This window comes from Dermochelys coriacea, chromosome 6, assembly GCF_009764565.3.
Source record: "Dermochelys coriacea isolate rDerCor1 chromosome 6, rDerCor1.pri.v4, whole genome shotgun sequence".
Classification (NCBI taxonomy): domain Eukaryota; kingdom Metazoa; phylum Chordata; order Testudines; family Dermochelyidae; genus Dermochelys; species Dermochelys coriacea.
In genome coordinates, this window is record NC_050073.1 from 26309135 (window position 1) to 26327261 (window position 18127).

General features: G+C 38.4%; 1 protein-coding gene across 32 annotated transcripts in view; it reads left to right on the forward strand.

Annotated features, from left to right (window-relative positions):
- SOX6 (SRY-box transcription factor 6) overlaps positions 1-18127 on the forward strand; it is a 450079-nt gene that overhangs the window by 409390 nt on the left and 22562 nt on the right. The gene's annotated exons all lie outside the window — the stretch shown is intronic.

Consider the following 18127-nt stretch of genomic DNA (forward strand, 5'->3'; position numbering starts at 1 on the left):
CGCAGTGTCTCATGGGAGTTGAAGTTAAGATGACGCATCCAACATGATTCTCTGTGGGCTGGGATCCCTAGTCACACTGCATTTTACTGATGATCATGGGAGTCCCATGATGCACCGTGGCAGCTCAGCCAGAGGGAAGCCACAGTGCATCGTGGAAAATGTAATCCAGCCAGGATATCAAGTCCATGAGGGAGAATGGGAGCATGAAAAACTCGGTCTACAAACCCCATGAGACATTGTGGTTGCTCTGACAGATGGTGATGAATATCACACCGACATGAAATATTTTATTTAGATTTTTCTAATGGATTTTTTTTCCCAAAATCAGTATTTTCCTGCTCAAAATGTTGATTTTACTGAAATCATATTTTTCAGTGAAAAATATTTCAACAGAGAATTCAAAACCAGCTCTGCTCATAAATAAATAAAATGACACCACTAATCGTGAACAAATCTTGGCATTTTTAATCAATGAAAATATGAATAAATCCGTTTTTTTGTTCTCTAGTTAAATAACTCCAGTCCTGTTTTGACTAGAGAACATCACTGCATTATAATTATAAATGTTTTACACTGTACTTAATGAAAACTGAATATTTTTTCTAAAAAGTTAAGAAATATAAATCAGATAGCTTGCCTCCTTATATCTGGAAGCAATGAATCTTAAAATTAATTCAAAACTCCATTTCATCCATTACATGTTCATATTTCTTGAACAGTATCAAGTCAGGGCCTCCTAATTTCACTCTGTGTAAATGCAGATGATATATTGTAACTAGTTTTTCTGACAGGACTTCTCTCTAGTATTTCCTTGGTTTTGTTCATTTCCCCATATCAACCTTCCTCTCCCTAGCGTGCTTAAGCTAGTGTCTTGAGACATACCCTGGTACTGACAGCCTATCCTATTACTGGCTAATACAAGAACGAAGTCTTTACATATGTAACTTTTGTGCCAGCTTAAGGACGTGTAACCCCTCCTCCATTTAGAAGTCGTGGGGCAGTTGCGACATGGTGTGTTGCTATGTGGGGAATCTGAATTCATGAAAGGATTCAGGTTACCAGGCTTAGCACTAGCAGCAGATAGATGTCTCTGGAAAGAGGGTGCTGGATGAATCCTTTTGCTGTTCTGTAAAAAAAAAAGCTGGCAGGAGTTCGAGTGAGCTGCTTATTTCCCCTTCTGACTGTAGAGAAGTTGACGTTATAGCAGATATTACAGTGGTGTACATAAAAGACATTAAAATGTCTCTCAAGTTTTGCCCCTTTTCCTTGGCAAGTTGTCTAAGGGATGACTCTCCCAGCATGGCATGTCTAAGAGTGGCTCATTGAAAATACTATGGTTGAAATGCCAACAATTAAACTATGACCTCTGAAGCACTGTACTGTACAACCAGCTTTTATTAGTCTCCAAGACTATTTACACTTCTTCCTAATTATAAGTGAGGCTTGTACATATCTTTCCAGTTTTTCAGCATGTCACAAAATTTTTATATGTGCCAATAGCAACCTGTGCTTACACCTGTGTCCATTTTAGATTTGAGTTGCTAAGGAACTCTACAAACCCATAGTTAATCCCTGGCCTTTTGTAAGAAGTGATATTTGTTCTTTTTTATTATGTTGCCAAGGTCACTATCTCAGTGGATTGTCACAATTTTGTAATAGCCAGAGTTAGTCTTTTAAGATCTGGCATGTTTAATACCTTTTTTTGTATTGTCTTAGTTGTTCTCTTGTTCCTTTTTATCCCTTTCATTTTTGATTTGGTGATATATTTTGGGTTGCTATGGATGCAGTCGGTAACACCTATACGATACTGGTAGTGCATACTGTGTATTATGTGGTATGACCTACACGCTTAAGAAGTCGTAATAAAATTACATATTAAGGGGCAGATCTTGATCCCTCTCCTCTATGGAGAGGCAACTGAAGCTCCCTGACTCAGGCTGATTCTGTGTCCAGAGCATAAAGCTGGAATCCTGATGGAGTGAGCATGCAGCAGCCAGACTTTTTCCCTGATGCTAAATCCAAAGGCCCAGAAAGGAAGTTCTGTACAGGGTCTCCCTGAATTAAGAAAGGTGTAGAGGGGAGACAGACACAGATAACTTTACAGGGACAACCATGAACTCTGAAAGCTCCAATACCTCACAGTCTCTGCATGGGGATACAGAGGGACCATGACTCCTGCCCCCTCTGTCAAGCAGGGAGAAGCAGTTGTGTTTCCCATCTAACTCCCCTTCTGATTCGCCTGTCTGTCCTTAGGATTGATGAGATTGATACAGAGTGTGCAGGAATGAAAAGCTAACCTAAAATTCCTTCAGGATCTGGCTTTAGAGCAATATCTCCAGTTCCAAGACAAAGTCAATTGGACTATTCCAATGCCAACATTGCTAGTTAATTCCCATTTAAACCAAGGAGATTATCCATGCTAATGATCGTACTGTATGCAAATAATCCTTAATGTGGAAGACAGAGTCAGAACAACAAAAGTTTTGAAAAACAACTACTTTGCTTGTGCATAAATTGCTTTGTACAGATAATTGCATAGCCATTAAAACAAATACAAAAGCCTGCAAAAATGTACTTTTAGAGCCAAATTTTCAAAAGTCAGTGTCTAAGTGATGCCTGCAGAATTGCACCGCAATTTTATTGCACTCACATTCTACAGCTTTATATGCGAATGGGTACTTGGATGCACAGCTACCCATTTGTAATGTACAAAAGCCCATTTGAGAACTCCAAATACAGTCCCCATATGCTTCAAAACAATCATGTTTTAAACTCAAGGAATATTTTTTATTATAGGAAACACCAGAAGACCTTTATCCATAGTGCTCTGCTCTGTGCCAGTGTAATAATATTGGACAACAATTCCTCTCTACTGATCATACCTGTATCAATATACAGTGCTTCCAATATGGCATCAATCTGACATGTAAAAGCCAAGAGTCATATTTTCTTTTAATTCTAGGAGTGCCTGCAATACTTGCTTCATTGACCAGAAACTCAAGAAATTATAAGTATCTTCTTTTAGTGGCGGGGATTATAATACAACTATTGAAGTTCATTACAGTTGGCTGTCTTGAGATTACAAACCATAATTATGGGAGAACTTTGTAGACTTAAGTTTCAGATTTAATGATGGTGTCTCCTCTCAGTAAATGGTGGTAGAAATTAAATGTGCTTACCTTGGAACAAACATACCTTTCAGAGGTGACCTACTGTACAAAACTGTTGTTTAAAATTTGCAACAGTTGTAATGATTTTGCCCACTTCTGGCTGAAGGCCTGGCAAATGGCTATAAAAGTTAGCACTATCAACAGCTAATGAAGTGATAGAGCTATTGCTTTATGTACTGTCTACATTGAAATGAGAGCTATGTTTGAAAATGATGTTCATAGAGGATTTAAACACAGTGTTGCCAACTTTTGAATTATTTGGTTTCTTTAAAGCTCCAGGAGTCATATTATTATCTCTAAATCCTAGCTTTCATTTAAAAAAAAAAGATAAAAAGGAAAGTTTCTAGCCCTCATGGTTGGCAGGAAAGTTTTTAAAAAGTGGTTTGAGTGCCACCTAAAGGCTCAAAAACCAGAAGAAAAATAAAATGAACCATTTTTTAAATTAAAATCTCATGATTTCTAACCCAGTAGCATGTTTTTGTGGGCCTGACTCATGATTTTTGAACAATGGGGATTGGCAGTACTGAATTACAACTAGCCAATATGGACATGACCAAATCCGGTTTGAGCCTAGACAAAGCTGACAGCTGTTTTTGAGTACGGCTCTAACACAGTTTTTCCCCATCAACAATAGCTGGCCAAACTGTGTTAGAATATGAGTCAGCAGCAGCCATATTTGAACTTTGTTTTAACATGTAACAAATAATCAATTTGCAAGTTCCTAGATGGTAATAAGTAATCACCAACATGCATGTGTCACAAACAAATTATGCCAAACAAACCTAATTTCTTCCTTGAACAGGTTCACTGGCCTAGTGGATATGCGGAAAGCAGTTGATATATCTTGATTTTATTAAAGCTTTTGACACAGTCCCACATGATATTTTCATAAGCAAACTAAGGAAATATGGTCTAGATAAAATTACTATAAGGTGGGTGCAAAAATGTTGAGAAACAGTACTCAAAAGAACTCTTATCAGTTGTTCACTGTAAGGCTGGAAAGTTGTATCTAGTGGGGAGCCGCAGGGGTCTGTTCTAGGTCTGGTACTTTTCAGCATTTTCATTGATGACATGGATAATGGAGTGGGGAGTATGCTTATACTGAACTGGAAGCAACATAAAAGCTGTCTACAGGCAAAAATCAAAATCTGTAATGCTGTTGACCTCACGGCTCTATGGATGCAAAACATGGACCCTATTATGAATGGCACATTTAAAAGCTTGACAGTTTCCATTTGCAACACCTACAACAATTGCTGGACAAATGGCAGGGCTGAGTTTACCATACGGAAGTTCGGTCAGCATCAAGAATCATTTGATCTGCGCCCAGTTGAGATGGGCTGGCCATGTAATTCGTATGCCTGAGACCCGTTTATCAAAACAAGTCTTATATTCTGAATTAATCTCTGGCAATCGTAAGCATGGAGGACAGATGAAATGCTTCAAAGGCACCATGAATCAAAATCTGCTCAAAACTAACATTTCTGACCTTTGAGCAGCTGGTGAGTGATCATATTGCATGGTCCTGCGCTATACAGGAATCATGAGAAGAATCGTTTTGAGCAGCTGGAGGCACAGCGCCAGGCACAGAAACAATGTGCAGCTCTATCAACACAGCTAGGCAAATGGCTCTGTGGCTAGTGCAGTAAAAGTTGTTCTCCCCAGATTGCTCTATATATGCCCATTTGTACAAACCATGATTGTCAACATCGTCCTTGAAATCAAGGTGACTAGTATCAGCAGCATCAACTTGCTTATAAAATTTACAATGACACCCAGCTGGGAGGGGTTGCTAGCACTTTGGGAGGGCATAAAAATGACCTTGACAAATTGGAGATTTGATCTGAAATCAACAAGATGAAATTCAATAGACACAAGTGCAAAGTACTTCACTTAGGAAGAAAAAATACAAAATGGGGAATAACTAACTAGGGACTAGTATTGTGAAAAAAGATCTGGGGTTTATAGTGGATCACAAATTCCATATGAGCCAACAGTGTGATGTTGTTCCTGAAAAGGCTAATATAATTCTGGAACATATTAACAGGAGTGTCATATGTAACACAAGAGAGGTAATTGTCCTGCTCTGCAAAGAACTGGTAAGGCCTCTGCTGGAATATTGTGTCCAATTCTGGAGTGCTACTCTTTAGGAAAAGTATGGATAAATTGGAGAGAATCCAGAGGAGAGCAACAAAATAATAGTTTTCCAATATGTTAAGGGCTGTTATAAAGAGGATCGTGATCAATTGTTCTCCACGTCCACTGAAGGTAAAACAGGAATTAATGGGCTTAATGTGCAGCAAGGGAGATTTAGGGTAATATTAGGAGAAATGTTCCAGCTATAATGATAGTTTAGTACTGAAATAATCTTCCAAAGGACAGTGTGGAATCCCCATTATTGGAGGTTTTTAAGAATAGGTTAGACAAATACCTGTCAGGGATGGTCTAGGTATACTTGGGCCTGCCTCACTGCAGAGGGTTGGATTAGATGACCTCTCAAGATCCCTTCCAGCTCTACTTTTGGATGATTCTGTGTCTTTGTAAAAATCAGTTCCCTGCTCTGTGAATACAGGTTGTTAGGTTTTGAGAGTCTTCTCTTGGTTCAAGTCCTAATCCAGACATTCCTCACATAGCTGCCCAATTTGTCATTTGAAGTGTGAGTCTTGAACCTATTATATTGAATCAATGTTTTGGTATATGTGCCTGCTAATGTAGTATGTATGCCAAGTATACTCATTTCTGGAACAGCTCCTTCTACTTGCAGGCTTGTGGTCAAGTGCTTTGTTAATGTTCAGAAAATACATTAGGGTCTTGCCCTCTAGTGGATGGAGGCCTGCAGAAAAGATACAAGTACATTGGAGATGTGATCCTCATTCATGCAAAAGAATTCCTTCTGTTAAAGGGAGTGTAGTTTTTGTGATTCGAGTATGGACTCAGAGTAAAAATTTATGGATTGTGTTCTTGGCACTGCTGCTGACTCATTGTCTGATGTTGAACAGGTGATGTAATGTCTCTGTGTCTTGTTTTCCAATCTGTGAAATGAGAATAATTATACATAAATGCCCCATAGCAATACTGTGAAGCTAAATTACTTAATATTTTGGTGACTTTTGGATGAAGAGTGCTATATTGGTTTAAAGAACAATTATGAAAACTGTCACATCCTGTATCTATTTGTATCATATCATCAGGGATGTGAGAGCTACATTCGTGGCCTCAAAATTTGCCAGTTGGGGTAGCTTGTGCAAAACCTTCCTCCTCACCACAGAAATCCTTTTTTTTGTGACAACTTTGTTGATTCTGGGCAGTTTGTGTTTGTCTGCCTCTCCTTCTTTACAAGGAATTCTAGCTGTGTTCAGTGAACATGCTCTATAGCCATGAGAAGGAGCATGCCAACTAGCTAGACTTCTCACGAGGATATTCAGCCTTCAGGAAGAAAATGATCAGCCTGAAAACAATTTGCCAAGAGCTGTCAACATTCCCCCCACTACCACAGCCCTTCTGAACATGCCTTGACTGGCTTGTTCCCTTCCCTTTAGTTTCTCCACATTCCTCTTGGCAGCCGGAAAGATGGGATCAGAGGCCTGCATCCACCAGAAGGTGATTAGAGCCCCTTCTTCCTCTTTCCCCACTCTCTCACTCCCCAGTCCCCAATTTTTATGGCACATCAATATTGAATCCTGAATGGAAATAGGAAACAGCCTAAAATACATGGGATAACAATCACTTGGGTTTTAAAATTATGGCATACATTAAATATAATACACTTGTTTAAAAAGATCTACTTTCCTAAATGGCCTTTCTGTGCATCTTGTGCTGCCATAGAATATTCAGCATCTAGTTTGCTGCAGAATTCATTACTGGAGTACTGCTGAAACTAGAGATCCTTCGTGCAGAATATAGCATGTCCTTCAGTACTCAGCTCTGTAAAAATAATAGTGGTCAAATAGATGTGGTTAAATAGATAGAACTGAAGAACAGATATGTTCTGGAAGACTGATTATATTATTAGAGAGAACATATTGTAGAGTATCGTATTATTCATGGAAGCTTACTTTCTGTGATGAATGCAAATGTTCTTTGCATTAAGGCAAAGAAAAGTACCATTTTTATCTCATGACACAAGCATGCTGCAGCTAGACACAGCAGGGTCTGTTCATTCATGCAAAGGGGCCTAAAGGAATTAGGGACCCAAATCCCATTGAGGTAGTTGAGTATATAACTCTTTTAGACTCCTTTGAAAATTCCACCCTCAGTGGAGTAGGTCCTATTCAACCAGTGACTATCTAATCTGTATGTCTTCTATCTAGATTCTTGTAGTGTGCCCCAAACCATGATATCTTAGTACTTCTGATTTGGTGTTTGACTTGGGTCAGCACTATTGTTATTGATTGTGGGGCACAATCATTGCAGAGGAGGATGACAAATTCAGTGGATAAGTAGTTGGTAGAGAAAGAAATGTACCATGTTTGGGTTTGGTGCAGGTATAGCTAGTCCCTAAGAAACCGGGGAGCAGGTAGATGGTTGCAGCAGCAGTAGTTAGTACAGGTATAGGGGTGAACAATAGGTAATGTGCCTGTGAGGGAAAAGAATACACTGCCTGTGGAAAAGAAAGGGAGGCTGCAAGCTTCAAGGAGGGAGAGGTAGGTTGGTGAGCTGCCTGGGAGAAGGTGAGAGTGTGGAGGAGAGCTGGAGAAGGGGTGAGAGGAAAGCTGAGAACTAAGGAACGAAAAAAAGAAACAGGCGCCTTTTGTATCTCCAACTACCAGCTTGCTCCCCAGTTTTCAGAACCCCACTGTTCACTCCGTCCACAACCCGTACAAATATACACAGAGACAGGTGACCTGTTTTTACATTTCAGACTTCAGGGTCATGATATGTAAAGTGCACACCTCTTAAATAAAGAACAGATAAACTTCTTAAAGAGACGCATTGGCTATATCCCTAAAGTTCCAACATCATGTTAATGCTGACTGAGAAGATGCCCACTGTAACCTTCCTGTAATAAAGCAACCGTTCCTGGAAAAAGGTGGGCAGCAAAAATCCACATGTGAAAAAAATCTTTTTTTAACTCCACAAAAGGTCAACTTGGATCTGTCAGGGAGAGGTAAGGAAAACAGATTTTTTTTTTAATCTAAGCAAATCAATCTTGGCAGCCTGCCAACACAATCCAAAACTGTGAGGTAACATGTTTAACACCCTACTAGGCTGAGGTGTAAACAGCAGGTACTACATGCATGACAAAGCATCATCTACTTTTGTGACAGTGCCTCATAAATACTGTGGAAAGAATGCCTCTCCATGCCAGTATTTGTCGCACATAAACATTTGTAATAGTTGCTATGGCAGTTGAGAAAGGAAAGATTAAAATCAGGAAATGGTGAAAGCTGTCTGAAGACAAAGAAGTGTTTCCAAAGAGACTACAGAAAGCTCAAACCTTAGATGCCTTGTCCCCTGTAGTATCTGTATCTGTCTTTGATAAACTATATTCCCCCAAATGTGCCTTTATTAATTCAAGATGAAATCATTTCTTAATGTCTGAGTTATGGGGCCTGATATTAAGAGGAGGCCTCTGATAATTGTGGGTGCCATTTGTAGCACTTCGACATCTACCTGATTATATCTGAAATTTGGATGAGGGGCCTAATTGACAAGGATTAACTAATAATGTTGGGAATTTAAGGGAAAACGTTGAGGTGGCCGAGACCTAGGTTCTGAATCTGATTTTGTGTACTGCAGTGTAAATCAGGAAGCACTCCATGAAAGTCAGTGGAGTTCCACTAGTGTAAATGCCTGAAAATGAGATGAGAATCAGGCCCTCAGTCTTTAAGGACTTGGCCCATTGCTTTCCTGAGGGCAGCTGCTTTATGGAAGAGGTTGCTGCCAAACCCCACATACAGTTTTATGGGGGGCAACGCCCACCTCAAGTGATGAATAATCTGAGATGCAGAGTGTGGACTGATTTCCCACTGCATTGAAAACTACTCCTCTCCAGACACTAATATATAATATACAGGATGGTTCTCACTTTCCAAATTATAACTCTGGCAATTCTATACAAGAGTTACCTTTGGAGTTTCAGTTGTCTTGTATTTTTTCCTCTGCTAAGCATAAGTATTTCTCATTTGCTGTTTCTGTGCTACAGTAAATAATTCTTTTGTAATAGAATTTCTGTTAAAAATGAGTATAGTAGAATTGCTAATATTATATAGCCACGGTTACAATGCTCTGAGTATTATATAGAGGTGCCCATTAGTGCAGTTATAGTTAAGGGCTTGTCACAATTTCCATTATATAGTAAACCATTATTTTCAGGAATTTAGAACAAGGCTGTAAAAAATAACTTGAGGCTGAGGCTTTGCACAGAAAGTCTCAGCCCATGAGAAAATTATTGTCACAAATGTTGAAGGCAGTCAGTCTGCTCAGCCTATTTTTAAGTTATGAGAGTGAAAAATTAAGTATAGTAGTTCCAGGGTTTAAAACATTTATTTTCACACTCTGAAGGCCAAATTACCCTTGGAAGGAGCTGCCACTCATATCAGTAGAAATCCTATGGGCCAGATGCTGAGCCCTTCCTAAATCTTCTTTGTACTGCTCCAGTGATGCAAAAGGAGCTCAAAGCTGTCTCGCACAAGTAGCTGAGAATTTCTCCAGCACAGGGAAAATCTCAGTTGGTTTAAAGCCACCTTTATACTACCTTCTCTCTGCCTATTCGAGCATAGGTAACAGGGTAGGGATGGGATGAAGAACTGGAATCTGGCTAATCCTCAGCCACTGAAATTGTCCAAATAGAGCCACTCCAGCTTGCATAGCCTTTATACTGCTCTAAATTATAGTGCAGGTCATTTTGTTCTCCAGCATTGTCAAGATCTTAGGAGTGGAAAGCTGGTTTATAGCCATTTCCTTCTCCGCCACTGAGTTGCACTGAGCATCTAGCCCCATCTGCACATCCAAACTGAATTTTTGCTTCCAGAGTACAGAATTTTCTTTATTTCTTTAAATTTAATGTTTTAAGCAGTTAGACGAGAATGAATATTGGGAGTATTTGAGTGTCTTTCTTAGTTCCCGCAAATATTAAATATTATATTTTAAATATAGCATCTAACTACAGATCAAAGATTACATTTCAAATGCTCATGCAAACTTGAGCTTGCAATATTTGTATGGACACCTATTATACTGCAAAATCCCATATTTTTTACACAAATCAGGGAATGGCAAATCGGTATTTTTCCATGCAGTTATCCAAATTGTAAGAGCATTTTCCTGTTTTCACCCACAAATCCTGTATAGGTAGGTGCAACCCATTTTAAAAATTATTCCTATGAGTTTTCCAAAGATTTTCTAGTATGTATTAACTTTGAACTCATACCCTCATACTACAGCTGTTGCTTCTCCATCATCATTATTTATTTATTTATTTGTTTGTTTGTTTGTTTGTTTATACTATATTTATATATATTTATTTTGAATATTGGTTTCAGAGTAGCAGCCGTGTTAGTCTGTATTCGCAAAAAGAAAAGGAGTACTTCTGGCACCTTAGAGACTAACAAATTTATTTGAGCATAAGCTTTTGTGAGCTACAACTCACTTCATCAGATGCAAAACTTATGCTCAAATAAATTTGTTAGTCTCTAAGGTGCCACAAGTACTCCTTTACTATTGATTATTATAATTATTATTACTACCCCCTAAATGTGCTAGGCAAGAAAGAAATGAGACACACACATTCTGCTTCCAGGTTCTTGCAGTCTAATTATAGATGTGATAGAATAAATAAGACAAGCAAACACTGGATAGAAGAGAATTACTGATGTTGATACACTGAATTATGATATATGCTAGGATGTGTCAAATCAGTTTGTTGATTGAATGCTATAAATGAGCCATTAATGTAATGATTCCAAAATAGATGTTAAAATCTTTTGGCGGAATGCTCTGCATTTCAGAGTTTCTTAGATACCCACAGTTATTCCACATTAGACATGACTGTAGGGAGTTTGTACTGCAAATTTCTGTGTGGCTCGAAAGCTTGTCTCTATCACCTACAGAAGTTGGTCCAATAAAAGATATTACCTCACCCACCTTGTCTCTGATATTCGGGACTGACGTGGCTACAACTGCATTGCATACAACTTCTCTCCCAGTAAGTCAACACAGAATATCTCCTTATAAACCATGCAATAGTTTAATTGTTTGAATTCATATTTTTGCTGTACTTGGGCAAGAAAAATTGCTTATTATCTTTTTTCAGACCCTTTTTTGCCTTCATCTCTACCTAAAAAGAAGTATATCTCAAATTTGAAGTTGTGCTGCTATTATTCTCTAAAAAGAATGGTCATTCCTTGTTCTCCATCTTAAAATAAAACAAAATAAAATAAATAATGACCAAGAAATGAATGTGTCCAAATCTGGCAGATCTAGTTTTGGCAAAACTCTGTTTGATATCATGTCTGAGTAAGACAGTAAAATATGTCCTTGTGTTTTGAAAATCAGTATCTTGCTTTATAAATCATATAGATATCATCATGTCAGGAGGTGTTTGAAATCATGTTGGTATCAGTCCCACTGATGATATATTGGCTCTTAAAGGGCTAATCTGATATCAAATAAAATATCCCTTTCACGTGAATTAGTATTGTTTTGGCTTTTAAACTGATTGGTATAGTAACAATAATGCCACTTAGTTGTCATCATAATTGTTCCAAAAAAGCAACTACAGTATCAGAGGAGTGTCATATATCTTTTAATAATAGTAATAATATCAAGCATTATAAAGTGCTTCAACCTGCATAGCTAATCTGTGACAGTTAATACTTTAATTTCAAAATAAATATGAAATGCAAAAAATGATATCAATAGGGAGGCAATGTATATAATATTTAGACCTGGTGACTGATAATTCCACTCTATTCACTAGCACTGGGCAAATTGTATAACCTGCAACTCTGACTTTGTCCCTCAGTAAAATGATACCTACTTCAAGAGGGGGCTTTTGCATATGTTTGTAAAGCATTTTGAGTTCCTCCAATGAAAATTGCCATGTGAATGCAAAGACTTTTTATTAAAGTTAATTAATTTATTTCCCAGAGATATAAAATCAAGGCTACTTCAGCATCCTTCTTTGTACCTAGAAGTTTCTCAGGTCCCCAAAGACTCATTTTTCATTCCATTTGTGCTATGGCACTTAGAAATAACCTTACCATTGTGGGCTTAAATCAGACCCTGTACAGCAATTTAACACAATTATTTAATAGATGATTTCATTGTTTTCGAGTGTCTACCATGCCACATTTCAATAAGGATTAGTTTTGCAATAAAATGTGGTCAAGTAATCTAAACTGTTTGTGTAAACCATCAAGAAAATAGCTGCATTTAAGGGTTTTGATTCATTTGAACTTTGCGGATTTGGACAAAACTGGTTGCTGTTTGGGGAGGTGATAATAGCCTATTTAAAAATATCATTTCAGGGTTTAAATTCAAGTCACAAATCAGCACTTACACTGCTGAATGAACTGCTACCACTGATAAAACATAGAAGATTTGATTTTATTTTACACACAGAAAAATATTTCACTTTTCATTTTTTTAATGGAGAAAAAAGCATGTAACTTGTGTAGGTGTTCAAGTGCATCAATGTTCTGTTTTAATTAAGATAAAGCATTTTGTTTGCATATGTAAAGCAAATGTAATAAAAAGGAAACTCACTGCCACCAAAGCTGAAAACAAGGGACTTTTGAAAATATATGCTGCTATATAACTGGCTTACAATTTCCTTCATTTTGCAAAGCCACGAGCCACATGCATCAGCTCACCGCAAAGTCATTAGGTCTTTTTAAGCTCAGATGAAAAACATTAACAAATACCACAAAAGGCTTTAGTATGGCTCCTTTGTTCATTCACATATGGCAGTTTATAACTCCTGCGCCACTTGGGTCGTGTGTTTGTTTAAGCTGCCTCCATCAGGCCAGCCCTGAAAGAACAAAAGACATCTTGAGCGATCCTAAGCAGGAAATGGGCTAATCTAAACACGGTTTGTGACACTATAAGTAGAATAGAAGAGGGAGGGATTGATTAGTCATTAATGTCCAATTGACTCCATATGGATGTTGCAATAATAAGGCCTTCTTCAACGCAGTAGCAGAGTTATTGAATTAGAGGTTTGTGTTTCCTCAGAGCTGACCTTAGGGAATTCCCTTTTGGTTCTTCTTGTTGATGTTTAAAGAGAATGGAGTCTCTAATAGGGAAAATAGAAGCATTATCTGCAGTAACACTTGCTAAGAATATCATAACTGAGTGTTGCATTAATGTGAGAGAGGGGTTTTAGCCTCTGCTACAGTATATTTTTAATTCTTAGCATTTACTTAGCATGTTTAAATGTCTTTGGAGGTGAAATATTTTAGATCCCATTAAAATGTAATCAGACATACTTTCCTCAGGTTCTTTTCCCTTCCAGGCTCCAAATACTGTTCATGAGAAATGTTGGACCTTAGAATCCCAGCTGAATAATATTTGTTTAGTGTTTGGAGTGAAGGCAGCCCTGGTGACCAGACACTGCCATGCAGGATACTTGTGCCTCAGAGTGGCTACAGACTTCACACCCCTTGGGCTAGTGATTTCTCTGTTCCGTTGTTAGCATTGCAGAGTGTCTCACACCAGACAATTGATGGGAGTAGGATTTGACAGTGGCTCTTTACGTGCCCGTATATTCTACATTCCTGGCTGGTAATAAAGTATCATCTACATGTGGATGGGGATGTAAAGAAAATAAAGAGGTAAAAAGGCAGAGAAGGGGTAAGAAATATGTCTATAAACCTAGGACCTAACTTGGATCAATCCTTATATTCTGTTATCAAGCAGAAAATTTTGTCACATTTTGCAAAATCAGCCATATGAATTTGTATCTAAAACTATTAGTTCAATGAAAAGGTATTTGTTATATTTTTCAACTCTCTAAAGCTTTTGCCCATCCATTCATTTCAGATGTGTTTTTGTTTTTAATGCTTGTAAAAATATCAGACAAGCTGTACTGGAGGCTGCCATCCTCTGTCCTCAGAGGACGTGCAGAACAGAGAGTTGCAAAGTTATTTTTTTCACTTTAACCTATTTTATCCTTACCCATATTCTAGAGGGATCCATCTCTAAGAACAAGTGTAGAATTCCAGTTTCAATGCCCATTCAGTCCTCAGCGTCTCTCCTGTAACCAGCAATAGCAATGCTAGTAGTTCATATTGGCATGAAGTATTTTATGATGTGGCCACCAGGGTCTCCCATTTGCCCAAATAAGAGGGCAGGGCAGCACCTGGAGGCTATAAACGATCAGAGAGATGTTGAAGTCAATAGGAGTTTTGTTATTATCTTCAACAGAGCCTTGCTTTCAGCCACAGAAGACTGTCCCTTCTCTAAAGAGTTTACAATCTAAAAGATAAGACAGACAAACAGATATAGGCAAAAAACAAATAAGCAATATGTCAAAAGTTACAGTACAATTTCCCCAACATCCCACTCACATCACAATACTTTTCCCCACCCTCTCCTCTATCCAGATTCTGACCAAACTTCTTCCCAGCCCTTATTCATGGAAAGCACCCTCCTTCTCCCCTATCTGTCCCCCTAGAAAAACACTTACCCTCATCTGGTTGTAGAAGATTTTTTAAAGTGTAAGTGCTTGGCTGGATCAGGGCCATAGTATTTTAGCTTCCCCTTCATTTTGTACTGTCCTTTGACTATGTTTAGTCTTCATATGCTAATCCTGAATTTAACTCCTCCAGAGGAGTTAAACACTGTGCATCTACAAAAAGTGATCACTGTCCTCTAATTTGCTTTTTGTTTTGTATTATCTCATCCATGGCTCAGACCAACAGAAGTTGAAGAGCTGGAAAGCAAAACAGCCCTATGCCCTCAGACGCTGAAAGTGACACTTCTATAGCCCCAGCCTCTGCTGGGCTGAGGAGTAGATTTCTCTGCCAACTAAGCCAAAAGGGCAGCCAAATCTTGTTTTTGTAAAAATTTTGAATCCCAACCAAACTCCTCATTCTGGAAGTCAACCTCCCATTCTGTGACTGTATTATGAACAGTACATTAGTGAATGGCCCATTTGTCACCACAAACACACAATTGTTTTAACTTTCCCCCAGTTAGTAGTGTATTTTGTACATATTATTTTGCAGAGGGATTTTATTAGATAATGATGAGCAAACTCTCCCTATGAATCAGAACTAAAATCCCTACCACTTTACAGTCTTCCATATCCTTTGCTCTTCAAATTCCAGAATAGTCTCTCTTTTGTTTCTGGCTCACTCATTATTGTAACTATCAGCACAAAACAAGAACATGGCTTGTAAAACCTGTTGAAATTCTGTATGTGGGTGAAAGAGCTGTTTTGATATTTGATTGACAGGTTGAAGATGTTTAGAGCTGACTTGCAGTTTGAAATATAGTTATTGTTATGGGTTTCAACCTGCAAGACCACATTTTACATCTGTCTGGCTTTTATATCATTAAAGCCTTAGTTATAACCTCAGTGAACATTAAGAATTTTTGCTCTCCAGTTATAATACCTTTTGCAAACAGAAGCATTTTCTGTAATGTATAGTATGTTGAGCATACTCCTGCACTTGTGGGACACTTAGGACAGACGGGTTGTGTGATTGATAATTATTTTTAGAAGCTCATTTTGCACAGATTCTTTTGTGAGAGCCCTTGGGCCTAGCTGCACATATTCACTCAAAGATCAAGCAGAGAAAAGCTCAACTTTTTTCAGCTGCCTTTTCCAATCCTTCAGGTATGGACTTGCTCAAAGTAGATGCATCAAAAATTTTGTGTCCTTTTTGGGATATTTGCAGTTTACTACTCCTGTAATTAATGATCATTCCTTAAAAAATTAATTTAAAATAGATTAGAAGGATTGTAGTTTCATCTTCCCATTCCAAATTATAATCTCTCGAAATAAAGAATTCAGTCCTACAAAAGTCATATTGAAGTATAATGGACTTTTTCCTGCATTGGAACCAGAGGATAAGGCCAAAAGTTTATTAGAAAGACCTAAAGACAAACTCATTGGCCAATTGTACATATTGGTGCAATCAAAAATGTATAGAGTTGTTTCTTAACCATGGCAACTGTAGATAAACACAATCACTTGTAAATGGCATGGTATGGCAGTTATGTAAATCAAGACATGATTTTCAAAATAAATTGTATTTTAAATACTAATTTTTTTAAAAAAAATAAGTTTTGAAATTTTTGTGGTGTTGTTATCTTGGTTACTCCTGCAGGCACAAAAGCTGACCAGAACAAGGGAATTCAGTGTTTTACTTTTAGAGACTATGTGATGCATTATACTTCTCCAGAGTAACTCTTTTCATTTGTATACAGTGCTCAGAGCTAAAGGTTGTTTTCCTGATTCCCCCTTTGGTGTTAAATGAGCATGTTTTGCATGCAGTTGTGTTAGACTACAGTAGTTTCCTCCTTTATTTAATTATTGATCATTATACTGTAATTACAGACATCAGGAGCCAGATGCTCCCCTCTGCTTATGCTATTGGAGTGGAGCAATATCACTGGAAATATGGCAGGGAGTGTGAAGTTGGGAAGCAGTGTCACCTGTCTCCTGAGAACAGGGAAACCTCACTTCAGAACTACTGCAAGGGAAGGAGGCAATCCAGGAGTGGGCCAGTAGATCCACCACTATGTGGATCTACAGGCCTAAAATCTGATGATGCGGGAAGGCCCCGCGTACAATCGTGGGTTATAGTGGCAGTGAAAGTGTTAAGCAGCCATTTGCATCGTACCAGTAGGTTGAGAGAAGATTCCTCCCCCTTTAACCTTTTTTAGATCTTCTGTGCCAAATCCATTTATTTGTATAGTGGTGGTGGGATATATGAGTGCAGCATTAGGCCCACGGATAGATAGACCCTCCCTTTCTCCATTTCAGGTAAACAGAAATTCTTGGAAGGTTTGTGGCAACTCCCTCATGATTGAACCCTCCCATAAATTCCTGCCACTTGTAGTCTCTTCAGTCTGTGTCAGGCTTAAGGGAAGCTGGCAGAAAGGTGGGAAGGAAGCTCATTGGCACTGATCCAGCTAAGTACTTGGGCATGTGAGTAGTTCCAAGGAGCATTTATGTGCTTTGTTAGGGATGTGCTTAAGCATTTTGCTGAATTGGGACTATAACAAGGAAGCAAGTTAATGAAGGTAGAAGGTGTAAAATCATTATATATGTCACAGTTCACGGCAACTGCGCCTGTATTTGGTTCACCAAGGGCACCCACTTTAAGGCTCCTAGATCCTCAGCAGTCCCCTTTCTTGGATAGAGACCCATGTCTCTCTCCCTCCTGACTGGGATTTTTCCAGATTGCATAGTTCTCTGTCAATGATGTATATTCCCAACAAGCCAAACTGCCTAAACAAGCCAGTTTCTGTGCCTTGTTTTCACTTCAGAGGCTTTGAACAATTGTAATTGACAGTAGTCACTCATTGATACACAGCTCTTTTTATAAGTAAGTACATTTATTCTTAAGATGAAAGCATTAAAGAGAAAACATATTAAAAACCAATAAAAGAACCTACACACACGCACTAAAATGTTTATCAGAGGTGACCCTAAGCTCAGGTTCTGTTAGGTATTAATTCTTCAAAATCCACAACCGGGCGTTCCATGTAGTTACACGTTCATAACTGTCTCAGATTCAAAACCAGAACAACCATGAATAGCTCAGACCAGATCTACACTCAGAAGTTAAATCGGGGAGGTAGGGAGATGGACTAACTACATCAACAAGAGATCCCCTCCCGTTGCTGTAGGTCTACACTGAAGCTCTACAGCAGCGCAGCTGCAGTGCTGCAGCTGTGCCGCTGCAGCATTTCAAGTGTAGACAAGCCCTGAGGCTTTCCTTTATATAGCTTGGATCTTTGATCCTGGCCTTGTATAACAAGTGATCAGCAGACAAAAAGTT